This window comes from Neophocaena asiaeorientalis, unplaced genomic scaffold, assembly GCF_003031525.2.
Source record: "Neophocaena asiaeorientalis asiaeorientalis breed wild unplaced genomic scaffold, Neophocaena_asiaeorientalis_V1.1 scaffold691, whole genome shotgun sequence".
NCBI classification, from domain to species: Eukaryota; Metazoa; Chordata; class Mammalia; order Artiodactyla; family Phocoenidae; genus Neophocaena; species Neophocaena asiaeorientalis.
The window spans coordinates 641,771-655,779 of record NW_020172474.1 but is presented as its reverse complement, the minus strand read 5'-3'; positions in this window follow the sequence as shown (position 1 = coordinate 655,779).

Sequence of the window (14,009 nt, the reverse complement as noted above, 5' to 3'; positions counted from 1 at the left end):
CTTGGTTATGTGGAATCTTGTGAGGTGACGCCGTCACCACGAGTCTCCAAAAGGATCCTCAGAGCTGTCAGCGGTAAGGGTCCCCCAATCAGGGGAACCCTTTAGGGGTGACAAGGAGATCTTTTTAAGGGTTTTGGGGAAGAAAAGTTACCCTTGGAGGGTAACTTTCTGGCTATACGGTGAGCTGCAGGTTGATGGGCCCTGGTGGCCAGGAGATCAGGTAGAAGAAAACTGCCCCAGCTCAGGTGTCAGGTGACACAGGTCTGACTGAGAAGTGTTGTGGAGCCGTGGAGGAGAGACGCCATTGTCGGAATATTCAGGGAAGATGGATCGTGCTTGCTGACTGACTACAAAGAAAGAATCTAAGATGCCTTACAAAGGTTCAACTTGGGCTTCCCTGGTGGCGCAGTGGTTGAGAGTCCGCCTGCCGATGCAGGAGACGCGGGTTCGTGCCCCGGTCCGGGAAGATCCCACGTGCCGCGGAGCGGCTGGGCCCGTGAGCCCTGGCCGCTGAGCCTGCGCGTCCGGAACCTGTGCTCCGCAACGGGAGAGGCCACAACAGTGAGAGGCCCGCGTACTGCAAAAAAAAAAAAAAAAAATTACAAAGGTTCAACTTGGGTGAGAGCGAAAACGATGGCACCACGGTGACAGAGAGAAATCACCAGGTGATGTTTCCACTTCTGTCTTCTGAGCATGTCTCTTCATCCTCTCCTGGGCTCCTCCGCTGATGTTCAGGTTGCTCTGACCTTCAGGATGCCCCCAGTAGGACCCGGGGAAGAGCTCACGGTCCAAACCCCTCACCCTGCTGGGCGGTATCCCACACCATCACTCTACAGCCCTCTCCCCACTTCACCGTTATTGAACAGTTGAAAACCGGTTGAAGGGAAACAAGCCCAGGAGGAAAAGGACCTTCCAAATTCACCCACAGAATCCCAGGAATCTATGTGGGGATTTTAGGAGCTCACCCATTTTCTTCTTCCAGCTGATAGCTAAGGGGAGTGGGCAGAGAGGCTAAGGGTATGCATTTGCATCTCAGATCATTCCTTAGTGCTAGTGGAGGAACATTTTCCTTGGCCCCAGGCTGCCCTATTTCACTGCTGCTTCAGACACAAGTCTTTAACTGCCACAGAGGAATTCCTGCCCTTTCCCCAAGGGGCTGGCGGTCTTCACAGCAATTTGTTATCCTAGACATGGCACTATACATCTTATTGTCTCTGATCCAAATAAAATAACAGCTGGCAGTCACATCAGAAAGCGGCTAGTGAACTAGCTCACACTATGGTGTAAATGACTGCAAATAAGTTTGTCTCACATATGCAGCAACAAATTAATCCAAAGGAATGAACACATTATGTAGAGTTTCAGATCACGGGACCTTATTTTGAAGTGGAAAATACATCTTTTCCTTTCTGAGGCTACCCTAAATCAACAGAAACCAAGCCATTCAAGTTCTGTTGATTGGCTAAGAGGGGTCTATAAAAGACTCTCCCAAGAGTGTCACTGGAAAGTATATTTTCAAGACCAGCCACAGGGCAGACTAAGTTCTGAAATAAAACCTTCTCCTGTTTCTGAGGATGATAACATCTATTTCAAAATGACAACTCCTCATTTGGTGATGCTTTACATCAAAAGCACACTAAAGGTAGTGGCATACGTGAATAAAAGCTCTCTGTGAAAGATGCAAATGTTTCCGTGTAACTTTGTCAGTGGTGGACTGGTGATGGAATCTGACATTTCATATGGAAAGTCAAACATATTATCTGAATAGGAAAATGGAAAGGAACACAGGAGAAAGTGACAAATCTTCCAGGGATTAGAGGGGGCTTAAGGAGTTCAACTAAATATTTTGAGAAAATACTGGTTTCTCTTTCCCTCGTATTAAATATGTCAATTTCCTGTGAATTTGTCCTTGTTGACAAATTTCCTTCTTGAGCCTTTTCTACTTGTTGATTCAATTTTGAAAGTTTCCTACTTGCAAAGATTGCAAAGGCTGTTTCTAATTAGGTTTAAAATATTGATACTCCTTAGCCCTGAGATGGAAGGTCATTACGTGTTGCAAATTGTGGCCATTCAGAACGCAATAGGACGGCCAATAGGCCTGTTTCCTTTCACTTTTGGAAGGAGAGTAGCTTAAGCACATAGCTGCGTTACAGTCTACTATGTGGGATAATAAAATTTAATGATGTGGGCCACAGAACATACTCTTTCCCCACCAAGTCATGTTTTTCTGGCCCAGAATTACTTTCTTTGCCATCGTACTTTGTTTATTCAGTCAAATCATAGACTCCTAAGACAGAAAGGAACTTACACATACATCTACCCCCTGCTGCTACATCTTAAAATGATGGTTTCCAACCCTGAATGCTCATCAAAATTCCCTGGGGAGCTTTATAAAAAATGCACATGCTTGAGCCTTTAGAGCTAAAATCATTATCTGTGGTTGTTTGGGCCCAGACATCAGTATCTTTGACAGCATCCCTTCACCTTCCATGACCCTGATAAACAGCCAAGAGTTGGGAACCACTGAGTTGGACATCAAACTCGCTGCTACCGTTGATCCCTTGCTTCTAAGTGGCCCAATTCAAGCAACACTTGACTTACCTATAAGAGATTTAACTTGGAAAATGAGGCCAGATGCAGTATGTAATTTGTTTTCCTCTTTCCACATACAACATGAATTTTCTCTTTCTTCTATAGTCAGGAGGAGTGAGCTTGACTAAGCAAGGAGGAGGTTTCGGTTGAGTGGGGAGAGAGCATTGGAGACAGGGTCCTCCCCACCAGCCACTCCTTGGAGAGAACAGCGAGTTTCCCTCTCTTCTTCAAGGTTCCACAAGCCACAGTCCGATCAAGCCAACGGCGGTATGAGCAGAGACTGGGGAGCTAGCCCCCTGGATCCTTGCCAGCCCAGTGCTGCAATTCATTCCCACTGACTGCCACACCCTTGACCGGCGCAACAATGTATTTTTGCCTGGGGAGTAGGCTACAAGGGTCCCTCTCAGCCTATAAGCTCTGAGGCAATGCATCAGCTGTAATAGTTACAAGGGCCAACGCAAGAAGTTAGTGACTATAATTTGTATAAATTAAAACTTAGTCTATGGGGCTTCCCTGGTGGCACAGTGGTTGAGAGTCCGCCTGCCGATGCAGGGGACGCGGGTTCGTGCCCCGGTCCGGGAAGATCCCACGTGCCGCGGAGCGGCTGGGCCCGTGAACCATGGGCGCTGAGCCTGCGCGTCCGGAGCCTGTGCTCTGCAACGGGAGAGGCCGCAACAGTGAGAGGCCCGCGTACCGCAAAAAAATAATTCAAAAAAAAACCTTATTCTATGGCCTAGGATATTGGTATGATAGATGCGTTTATTGGTACCTACAATACGTACTCCTTTCTCTCAAAAATGAGGATTTAGCATTTAATGAGTCAATCAATAACCGTGGAATTTCTACCGTGTACCAGGCCCTTTAGTGAAGAGACACTCGGAAATAAACCCTGTCTTCAGAGAACATCTATTTTGTGTACCTGCATAAACTAATGGAAAAATTGTGAGTTGAAAGAGCAGTCATCTCTGGGACTTTGGACGCTGGACAAATATAGAAAGTACACGGAGCAGAATAAAAAAGAATAAGGTTGTACCAAAATGGGGCCATAGTAGGAAATGTTCTAAGAGTGCAACAAAGGAAATTACACTTGGTAAAGGGAGTCACTGGGGGTTCGTCCGGAGGGATGCCCTGATGGTACGTGGAGCAGCGGTACAAGCAGAGCAAGGGGGTGCACCGAGTGGACGAAGGGAGGCGCTGCTGAGATAACTGAGCAGATGGTATTACAGGACTTTGTGGCAACGGGATCCCATTGTGGATGGGAAATTTTTAAAAATTTCATTCCATTTAATTTTTTTAACATCTTTATTGGAGTATAATTGCTTTACAATGGTGTGTTCGTGTCTGCTGTATAAGTGAATCAGCTATACATATACATATATCCCCATATCTCTTCCCTCTTGCGTCTCCTTCCCACCCTCCCTATCCCACCCCTCTAGGTGGCCACATAGCACCGAGCTGATCTCCCTGTGCTATGCGGCTGCTTCCCACTAGCTATCTATTTTACATTTGGTAGTGTATATATGTCCATGCCACTCTCTCACTTCGTCCCAGCTTACCCTTCCCCCTCCCCATGTCCTCAAGTCCATTCTCTACATCTGCATCTTTAGTCCTGTCCTGCCCCTAGGTTCTTCATGACCTTTTTTTTTTTCCTTAAATTCCATATATATGTGTTAGCATACGGTATTTGTCTTTCTCTTTCTGACTTACTTCACTCTGTATGACAGACTCTAGGTCCATCCACCTCATACAAATAACTCAATTTCGTTTCTTTCTATGGCTGAGTAATATTCCATTGTATATATGTGCCACATCTTTATTTAATTTTTAAAATTTTAATTGGAGTAGAGTTGATTTACAATGTTGTGTTAGTTTCAGGTGTACAGATAAGTGATTCAGTTATACATATACATGTATCCATTCTTTTTTAGATTCTTTTCCCGTATAGGTTATTACAGGGTATTGAGTAGAGTTCCCTGTGCTGTACAGTAGGTCCTTATTAGTTATCTATTTTATATATAGTAGTGTGTATATGTCCATCTCAGTCTTCCAACGTATCCCCCCCTTCCCGCTGGTAATGATAAGTTTGTTTTCTGCATCTGTGATTCTACTTCTGTTTTATAAATAATTTCATCTGTACCTTTTTTTTTAGATTCCACCTATAAGTGATATCATATGATATTTGTCTTTCTCTGTCTGACTTACTTCATTCAGTATGACAATCTCTCAGTCGGATGGGAAAAATTATAAGAATTAGTCTTTGAGGATAGAGAACAATGAAGAAGAGTGAGCCAGAGAAGATGCAAGATTTCCAGGGTAAAAGAGGGTGTAGACATAGACAGCGATGCTGGAAAGACACTCCAAATTTTGCTTCTAAAGACATTGAGTTTGAAGTCATTCTAGGCCCTCTACATAAAAATTCCCAGGCTTCCCTGGTGGCGCAGTGGTTGAGAATCTGCCTGCCAATGCAGGGGACACGGGTTCGAGCCCTGGTCTGGGAAGATCGCACGTGCCGTGGAGCAACTGGGCCTGTGAGCCACAACTCCTGAGCCTGCGCATCTGGAGCCTGTGCTCCGCAACAAGAGAGGCCGCGATAGTGAGAGGCCCGCGCACCGTGATGAAGAGTGGCCCCCGCTCGCCACAACTAGAGAAAGCCCTCACACAGAAACGAAGACCCAACACAGCCAAAAGTAAATTAATTAATTAATTAATTTTAAAAAAATTCCTAGTTCCTAGTTGAAGAAAACAGATTGGAGTCTGAATAAAAGAGAGCTTGATGTTTGGATTAAGAAAACGTCTAAGAAGAGCATAGTCAAAGTGATGGGGGTGATGGATTCTCTAAGACTGAGAACCCAAGAAAAGAGCAGCAGTGAGCTGTAGGCTCTGGGGCAGCCTCCACAGAAGATGCCATCAGCAGTGGGCTGCGTCCTGCATAATTTTTTTGAGATTGAAATATCAGACTTTCACCCGGAGCAACTCCTTTTCTTGCTATCAGTTCCAAATCTTCCACACGGAATGAAATTCCTTTTGCACACTTTCCTAATGTTGACCAATTAGCTCTAATGGAACATTTTGTCAGACAGAGAAAAAAAAAAAAGTATACAAAAAAGAGAGAGACAGTTACCTTTGAAAACTGTGACCTTTCGTTTTTCATAGTTTATTCATCCTTTTTTAACAGAGAAGGTTAAACTCATTGTTATTTAAACTGTATTACTAATTCATGGGAAAAAACATTAAAACTTAGTAGTTCTAAGGATTTTAAGCATCTTATTTAATTTTTAATTAACCAATTATTTTTTCTCCAATTGCCGATCACTCGTAGCTCCTTTTTATTTTAGACTGTGAAATATGGAGCAATTCAGGGATACTTAAGAGAATCTGTATGTAATGGGATTCAGCAGGAAATTGTACAAAATAATAATTATTCTGGGTCTGCTCCCCATAAAATGTCCTGCGTCAGCATGACACTCAGCTGTCCTGTCATCCATTCTCCCAGCTATAAACTGGAACAGCAATAGCTACCTTGCAGAATATTAAGTAAATTATTATGCATATTTTTGATGGCATATCCAACAACAAATGTTATTCAAAAATATTAAATGTACTGGGACAAGGCTCATGCTATGGCGTTAAATGAATAGAGGAAGCCACATTTATCTGCTGTATGAGTCTAATTTGGTAAAGGACATACATTTTATACACAAGGGTAAGAATTAGGACAAAACAATCAAAAAGACTGTGATTAATTCTGGGTGGTGAGGAAATAAATAATTTCTCTTCATAATTTCTTTATTTTTTAAGTTTTCTTCAAAGAGTATGTATTACACTATAATCAGAAAAAGGTAAATTTTTAAAAAGCCCATTTTTCAGGGCTTTTGTATGAAAGAAAGTGTCTATTACAGTACATGACACAGAATATGTACTCAATGTATGTTCCTTTAAAAAGCAAGAAAATGCGGGCTTCCCTGGTGGCGCAGTGGTTGAGAGTCCACCTGCCCATGCAGGGGACGCGGGTTCATGCCCAGGTCCGGGAAGATCCCACATGCCGCGGAGCGGCTGGGCCCGTGAGCCATGGCCGCTGAGCCTGCGCGTCCGGAGCCTGTGCTCCGCAACGGGAGAGGCCACCACAGTGAGAGGCCCGAAAGCAAGAAAATGCTAATAAACGTTGCTAAGTAAATGAGTGCTTACTATGTATCAGACACTACACATAGCGCTTTACATTTTATTTTCTTTTAATTTTCATACTAGTCTTCTGTGGTAGGTACTGGCCTTACCACAATTGCAGAAATGTGGCCAGTCATTCACAATACAATTCACTTCCTTATTTTTTTTATTTTTTAATTTCAGAAGGGGAACAGGGTTTTCATAACTGCTTCTTCAGCGAAACAATGGTCAAGTTTAAATGTCAAAGAGCAGTCCTCTGTCAGCAGACCATGTGGGGAAATCAAAGGGCCCAGGAATCTTTCAGCGTGGACCGTGAAGTAAGATTTCTGTGCATCTCTGAAACGCAGTTATCTTTTCTAACAAAGGAAAGCCAGCCGGAGACTGGCTCTCTATCTCAGGTATGCGGATCGAACCAGAGGCTGCTTCTCGAACATCTCCGCCTCGGGCCACATGAAACCAACAGCACAGGGCAGACCCACGATGAGCACAGCCTGAGGAATAAAGGAAGGAAGATTTGTGTCGGGCAGAATGGTTCTACTCCATTTTATCTGTTTTCCTGGCAGTAAAGCTGAGGCCCTTCCCTTGTTTCTTTGTGATTACTGTTGGGGAGCTGTGTTCTCTTGAAGTGTTTCGGTCTTAAAATAGTTTAAACGAACAGAGACTGTCAAGCTTATAATTCTCCTCGAAAAGCTCTCTGTCCTCTCCTTTCGTGAATTTCATTATAAGAAAATCAAAGAGGAAGGCTCTGGAAATTGTCACCCCGAAAATAAATGGCGAAAGTGGTGGCAGGGAGGGAAGGGGGGGGAAGTGTCTGCATTAGTTTGAACAACAGCAAAGCCATTCAAAATTTCAGCTTAATTCTTTTCAAGTGACAAAGAGCGTCAGCCACTGTTTGTAGGGGACACTAAGTCTGTTTATTCTCCTGGCACCTCTTCGACTCTGTTTCTTGTTGGCAGGAGGGGATTGGGGGAGAGAGGGTGAACTCCACCTTTTCTTATTGCTGTTTTGACTCGAGGCAGCAGGAAAGCTTGTAAACCCTTTGAACTGTGCTCCCTTTAATTTTTTTTTAATTAATTTTTATTGGAGCATAGTTGCTTTACGATACTGTGCTAGTTTCTGCTGTACAGCAAAGTGAATCAGCCATACGTGTACATTTATCCCCTCTTTTTTGGATTTCCTTCCCATTTAGGTCACCACAGAGCACTGAGTAGAGTTCCCTGTGCTATACAGTAGGTCCTCATGTTACCTATTTTATACATCAGAGTGTATACGTGTCAATCCCAATCTCCCAATTCAGCCCACCCCCCTTTTTCCCCCTTGGTGTCCATCCGTTTGTCCTGTATATCTGTGTCTCCATTTCTGCTTTGCAAATAAGTTCATCTGTATCATTTTTCTAGATTCCACATCTAAGCCATATCCAAAATTATTTGTTTTTCTCTTTCTGACTTACTTCACTCTGTATGACAGTCTCCCTTTAATTTGATGGAGGCTCCTGTGTGGTCCTGTGTGGGTGAGCAAAAGGCCTTGTGTCTAAGATAGAACACAAACGTCAGGACCCAGAAACTATGAATACTGGGATTCCCACTAGCAGGTTTATATTTGTAGGTTTAATCCCTTTGGGGTATTAAGAAAGCTTAGAATTAAAATGGCCTGCTGTATTGATTTTAACATCATTCCTAGCTTTGTTTTGGGATCCTTTCCTAGATTTTTACCTACATTTCCTCTCACCTTTTCCTATTTGTATTCTGTTGTGGTATTTTATGCATTATTGTGAGTTACCTAAAGTTATTTTTAGAGGAGAGTGAGGTATTTTTAAAAGTTTAAAAACATTGTGGGCAATAACAAGGATTCTACTCAGTATCTGGAAAGAAGGTTGTCCCTCTAGGGGCCAAAACCAAGGAAGCCCACACCAGGGAGGGGACACCGTGTCCCACATGCTCCCTGGGAGGCAAGGTTTTTATCTCATCTCAGAAAGACTTCAGAAACAAGACAGGGAGATCAAGAAAGTGAAGTGAGGGTTTATTAAAGCAGGAATATGCTCTCAGAGGGACAGCGGACTGACAAGTGAGGAGCTGCCCAGAGTGTCTTTGGCAAGAGGGTTATGACGGGCCTACAAATGAGGGGATGGAATATTCACTGGGGAAGGAGAGGTTTAGGGGTCATATTCCCTGAATTTCATTCCAGCTCCACCTTCCCGAGGGGAGGAGAGATTTTTGTCCTTATTTCACTTAGATTAGAAGTGTCCCGTGGCATCGGGGCCTAATGGGAGCTTCTTATCTGTAAGGCTGATTTTATTGTAATGAGAGGTAATGTCAACATGTTAGTTACATTTGGACCCTAGAGATTCCCGCCTTTCCCCATATTTCTTTGTCTGCCCAAGGACCCCCGCTGTTTACAAGATGCATGGTGTCCTGCCACCTGGCCCTGCCCCCCTTTCTCTGCTCATACCTAGCGACCCGCCAGCTGCACCACAGGAAGTGTGGTGGTACATTAGGGTATGTACGTTCCATCAGAAGGAGGGATGTTTCCGCTGAAAGGGGTAACTTGGATAGAAAACTGGGCTCGAAGATGTCAACTTGACAGTCCACCCTTGTTGTAGAGAGAGTTCCTAAACATAAACCGGAGGTCCTAAGACTTCCGGCCATTGGCCAGCGGGGTCTCTATTGTGGGGCAGATGAGATTCATCAGACCTCAGCATGGTCTGAGTAAAGAGCTCCACACACACGCATTTCATTTTGTTCTACATCACTGCCAACCTAGCACATTTCTGATTATTTACTGAGCTTTGGGCACCTTGATGGGGGTCCTATCGACAGAAAGGAAAAGCTTACTTTCCCAGAATAAACTCCGTCTTACCGTTGTTGCAGCAGGCAGGTAGCTATAGGTATGAGCAGAGAAAGGGGGGCGGGGCCAGGTGGCAGGAAACCACGCATCTTGTAAACAGCGGGCATCCTTGGGCAGACAAAGGAAAGCAGGACCCTCTAGACTGACAGGAAACCACACATTTTGGGGTGATCAGCGTCCTGGAAGCAGACAAAGAAACGGGGGAAAGGCAGGAATCTCCAGGGTCCAAACGTGACTTGTTGGTTACTGTGCTCTCATTACAATATAATTAGCCTTGCAGCTAAGAAGTTCTCATCATGCACTGATGCCGTGACACTTCCAGTCAAGGATAAATAAGAACAAAAATCCCTCCTCCCCTCCGGAAGATGGAGCTGGGATGAAATCAGGGAATACGACCCCCAAACCTCCCCTTCCCCGGTGAATATTCCGTCCCCTCATTTGCATGCCCCTCATAACCCTCTTGCCAAAGACACCCAGGGCAGCTTCTCACCTGTCTGCCTGCTCTCCCTCTGAGAGGGTATTCCTGCTTAAATAAACCCTCATTTACTTTCTTGATCTCTCTGTCTCGTTTCTGAATTCTTTCTCGGATGAGACAAGAACCTTACTTTTACCAGGAACACCATAAAGTTATTCATTGAATTTCTGGCATTTAGTCTATAGTCACGTGTACTTAGTTTAACACCAAACACTGATCCTGCCAATGAACTGAAGAAGGCTAGTTTCTATATCTGTATGGTTGAATCCCAGCCTATGTTTATCAATTCATCTAGGAAATGGTACCCTTGGAGGCTTTGCAGTGGCAAGACCACAGCCTTCCCTTGGTTATAGCCTCTCCTTGGGCACTGTCTATCTTTGGTTTTGATTCCCACAGAATCCTGAGATAATGTTTTGACTGCAATTAGTTTATTTTGGAGATGATCCTTGGAATCACCAGAAGGGAAGAGGGGGAGTGAGTCAGAGAAGGGAAGAAGCCACTGTGGTCAACTGAGATTCAATCCCGTTGGAAGACTCTGCAAGACCGTGCGGCATGGCCTCAGAGCTGTCCCACTGGAGAGTATTTATTCTCATCACTTTCCTTGTTGGGTGAGGATTGCTCCCAGGGGTTTAACTGCCCAAGACATGGTTTAGGCTGAGTAGGCTTCTTTGGCTAAAGAAAGCCTTCAGCCACAGAATTGCTGGTACTGGCAGTAGAAGGTCTTGGGGTGCACTGGCAGAGTGAGGTCTGCCAGGCAAGATTGTGGCGGGGGGGAGGCGGGGGACGGCCATTGACTACAGAAGCCTTCAGCAATACCTTTTAGAGACTTCACTTGCATGCCGTGCATCTCCCTTCTGCTGCTACCCTATTTATTCAGTGTTCACTGAATTTGATCCTGAATTCCACAGTCACCTTTATGAGATCGATCCATATTGAATAACTCAAGACACCCAATGGGGGTTTAGGGTACTAATAATGCTTTTAAAAAAAGAAGATTTTTAAGAGAAAAAGCACTGAAACTGTGATCATGGGAAATACAGTTTTATCGACCCTCCTTCCATTGCTTTTATTGTTAGAATTGTTTTCATTCTGAGTTCTACGTGGTGATTGGGGAGACATGGTAACCAGGGCTCAGGGCTTCGAATGGTGTTAACACAGCCCTGAGGTTGAAGATGAGTTCAATCAGAGCCTAATTGATTTCCTAGCCCGAAGGGCACTGGAGCTGCCTCTCCAACAGCCAAGCAGCTGCCTTTTTTAGGAATGGAGGAGTTAAGTTGTAGTAGCGATGCTTTTACTGGATGACCCTACAACGCTCTGGTTGACATGAACGTGTCTATCCTCTGGATAAGGTGACTCACCTTCAATTGGATGTGGGCACCGGTGGGACTAACCCAATCAGTTTAACCCTGTTAACCTTGCCGTAGTGACTGGTTCAGGTAACACGGACCAGTTCATTCCCTGGGCCACAGGGATCACTTGATTGGTGGGCACATCACCCAGTTTATTCCAAGAAGACACACAATGTTTTCTGAGAGAAAACTGGAAAAAATCATTCTTGATTTGGCAAGTAATGGTCGTAAAAGCCTGCCTCTTCTCTTATGGATGATAATGTGCGATGGAAGGCTGGAACTGCTGCAGGCATTTTTACACCATGAGGGAAGGCAGCTTGAAAATGAAACATAATGGAGAACAAAGAGACTTATAAACCATGTCCTTCATGTCGTCACTGATCATTGGAACTTTCCCTATCGCAAGAATATTTAGTTTTCTGAACCAATAAACTGCTTTTATTGTTTATGCCTGTTTGAGTTGAATTTTTTATTCCTTGTGACTGTAAGCACCTAGTTGCCTGAGTTCAGGTTTCCCAGAATCTAACCCTGAGACAAGGATTCCTGTGCACATTCTTTCTTGGGGCAGGGATGCAAGGAAAAACCAGGGAGTGGGGAAAGCAGGGATGAGAAGAGGATGAAGCTAAACCAAGGTGTGATGTCGGGCAAAGTTCTCCAGGGATCACGTCAAGTCTTATTCTGAAGGGAAACCTATAGTGTTAAGTTGCTCATAATTTGTCTTTAACCCACAAGTGAGCTGGGATTTTACACTCCCATATGGAAACTGGCTAAAAATTGGCCCGAGGGGACATAAAACCCAAGGCACTTTTAGCTCTCTGTGACTGAAATTGAAGTGACCCTAGCAGCACAAGGGTAGTATTTCAAAGAGAGTGGCAGAAGCAGGCAGCCAAAGGCAAACTAAACCCTAAAGACCAAAAACAACAACAAAAACCTGAAGCCAGAAAAGGAGCGCGCATAAATGGTAAAAGGGCTCAGCATGGAGGAGGTCTGGGTTTCCACCCAACAGTATCAGCTTTGCAGACTCGTGATCCTTCAAGTAAAAATGTATAGGTCCCTTTTGTTGGTCACCTACCAAAAGAACCTATAGTTGATATAGACAGGTAAACTGAGGGCAAAAAACCATGGTGATAATGAGCTTGGTGCTTTCTGCAGAGCTCAAGCAGCGCTCATATGTCAATACTACCATAGCTAGGGAAACGTTCTAAAGAATCCACAGCACGGTGTGGTAGCCACACTGCAACGTGGCCACCAATGACTCTCCCCTTCTGCCCTTTTATGCCCTTATGTAGTCTGCTCCACCGAATAGAGGTTGCCCATGAATCAAAGCAGATATTGCAGGAATGATGGGGTGTCGCTTTTGAGACTAGGTCATAAAAATCACTGTAGCTTCCATCTTGTTCTCCGGGACAACTCACTCTTGGGGGAACCAGATGCCATGTCACATGAGGAGCACATGCTGCTGAGTGGGGGAACCACGTGGTGAGGGACGGCGGCCTTCTGTCAGGAGCCAGAATCACTCACATTCACTTGAGGGAGCGACTTGGGGAGCGGCTCTGCCAGTCTCAGTCCCAGTCTTTTCTGAGCAGCTCTGGCTGACATCTTGACTATAATATTTGATAAGAGACCCCGAGCCAGACAGCTCAGCTCTGCCACTTCTGAATTCCTGTCCTACAGGAACTGTGTGAGATAATGTTGTTTTAAGCTGCTAAATTTGAGGGTATATATTATGCAGCAATCGATAACTAACTCACATGGTAAACCACCCACCTGTTAATATATATGTGTACCTCCCAAGTGGAAATATACTTTTCTGAAGAATGAATACATTCCCTTATCTCTTCCTCCCTCCCTCCCTCTTTCTTTTTTCTTTCTTACTTCCTTCCTTCCTTTCTTTCTTTCTTTCTTTCTTTCTTTCTTTCTTTCTTTCTTTCTTTCTTTCTTTCTTTCTTTCTTTCTTTCTTTCTTTCTTTCTTTCTTTCTTTCTTTCTTTCTTTCTTTCTTTCTTTCTTTCTTTCTTTCTTTCTTTCTTTCTTTCTTTCTTTCTTTCTTTCTTTCTTTCTTTCTTTCTTTCTTTCTTTCTTTCTTTCTTTCTTTCTTTCTTTCTTTCTTTCTTTCTTTCTTTCTTTCTTTCTTTCTTTCTTTCTCTCTCTCCCTCCCTTCCTTCCTTCCCTCCTTCCTTCCTTCCTTCCTTCCTCTCATTCAGTCATTCATTCCTTCCTTCCTTCATCATGTACCAGGAAATGAGCTAGGTACCTGAGATGTGTTCTCCCAGCCCTCTAGGTACTAGGTGCTCTGTCTGTAGCCTACAGATGTCCTAAAAATCCTTGGGTTTACCTCAGGTTTATCAGCTCCTGCTCTCAATATTCATGGAAAATACAAAATTGATTGGAAAAGCTATTTGTACATCTAGCTAAAAGCCTGAGCAAAAAATGAAAAATGTTAAAATGAAGGCAGGCTCTATAACCAAATGCAGATAAACACATTATTTTGACAAAAGCTGGTGAATCAGTTTCAAAACTGATGCCCTCACACTGACCTAATGGCACCAGGGAAAAGATAAGTCACTGCAACGTATCCAGTGCTGAGTA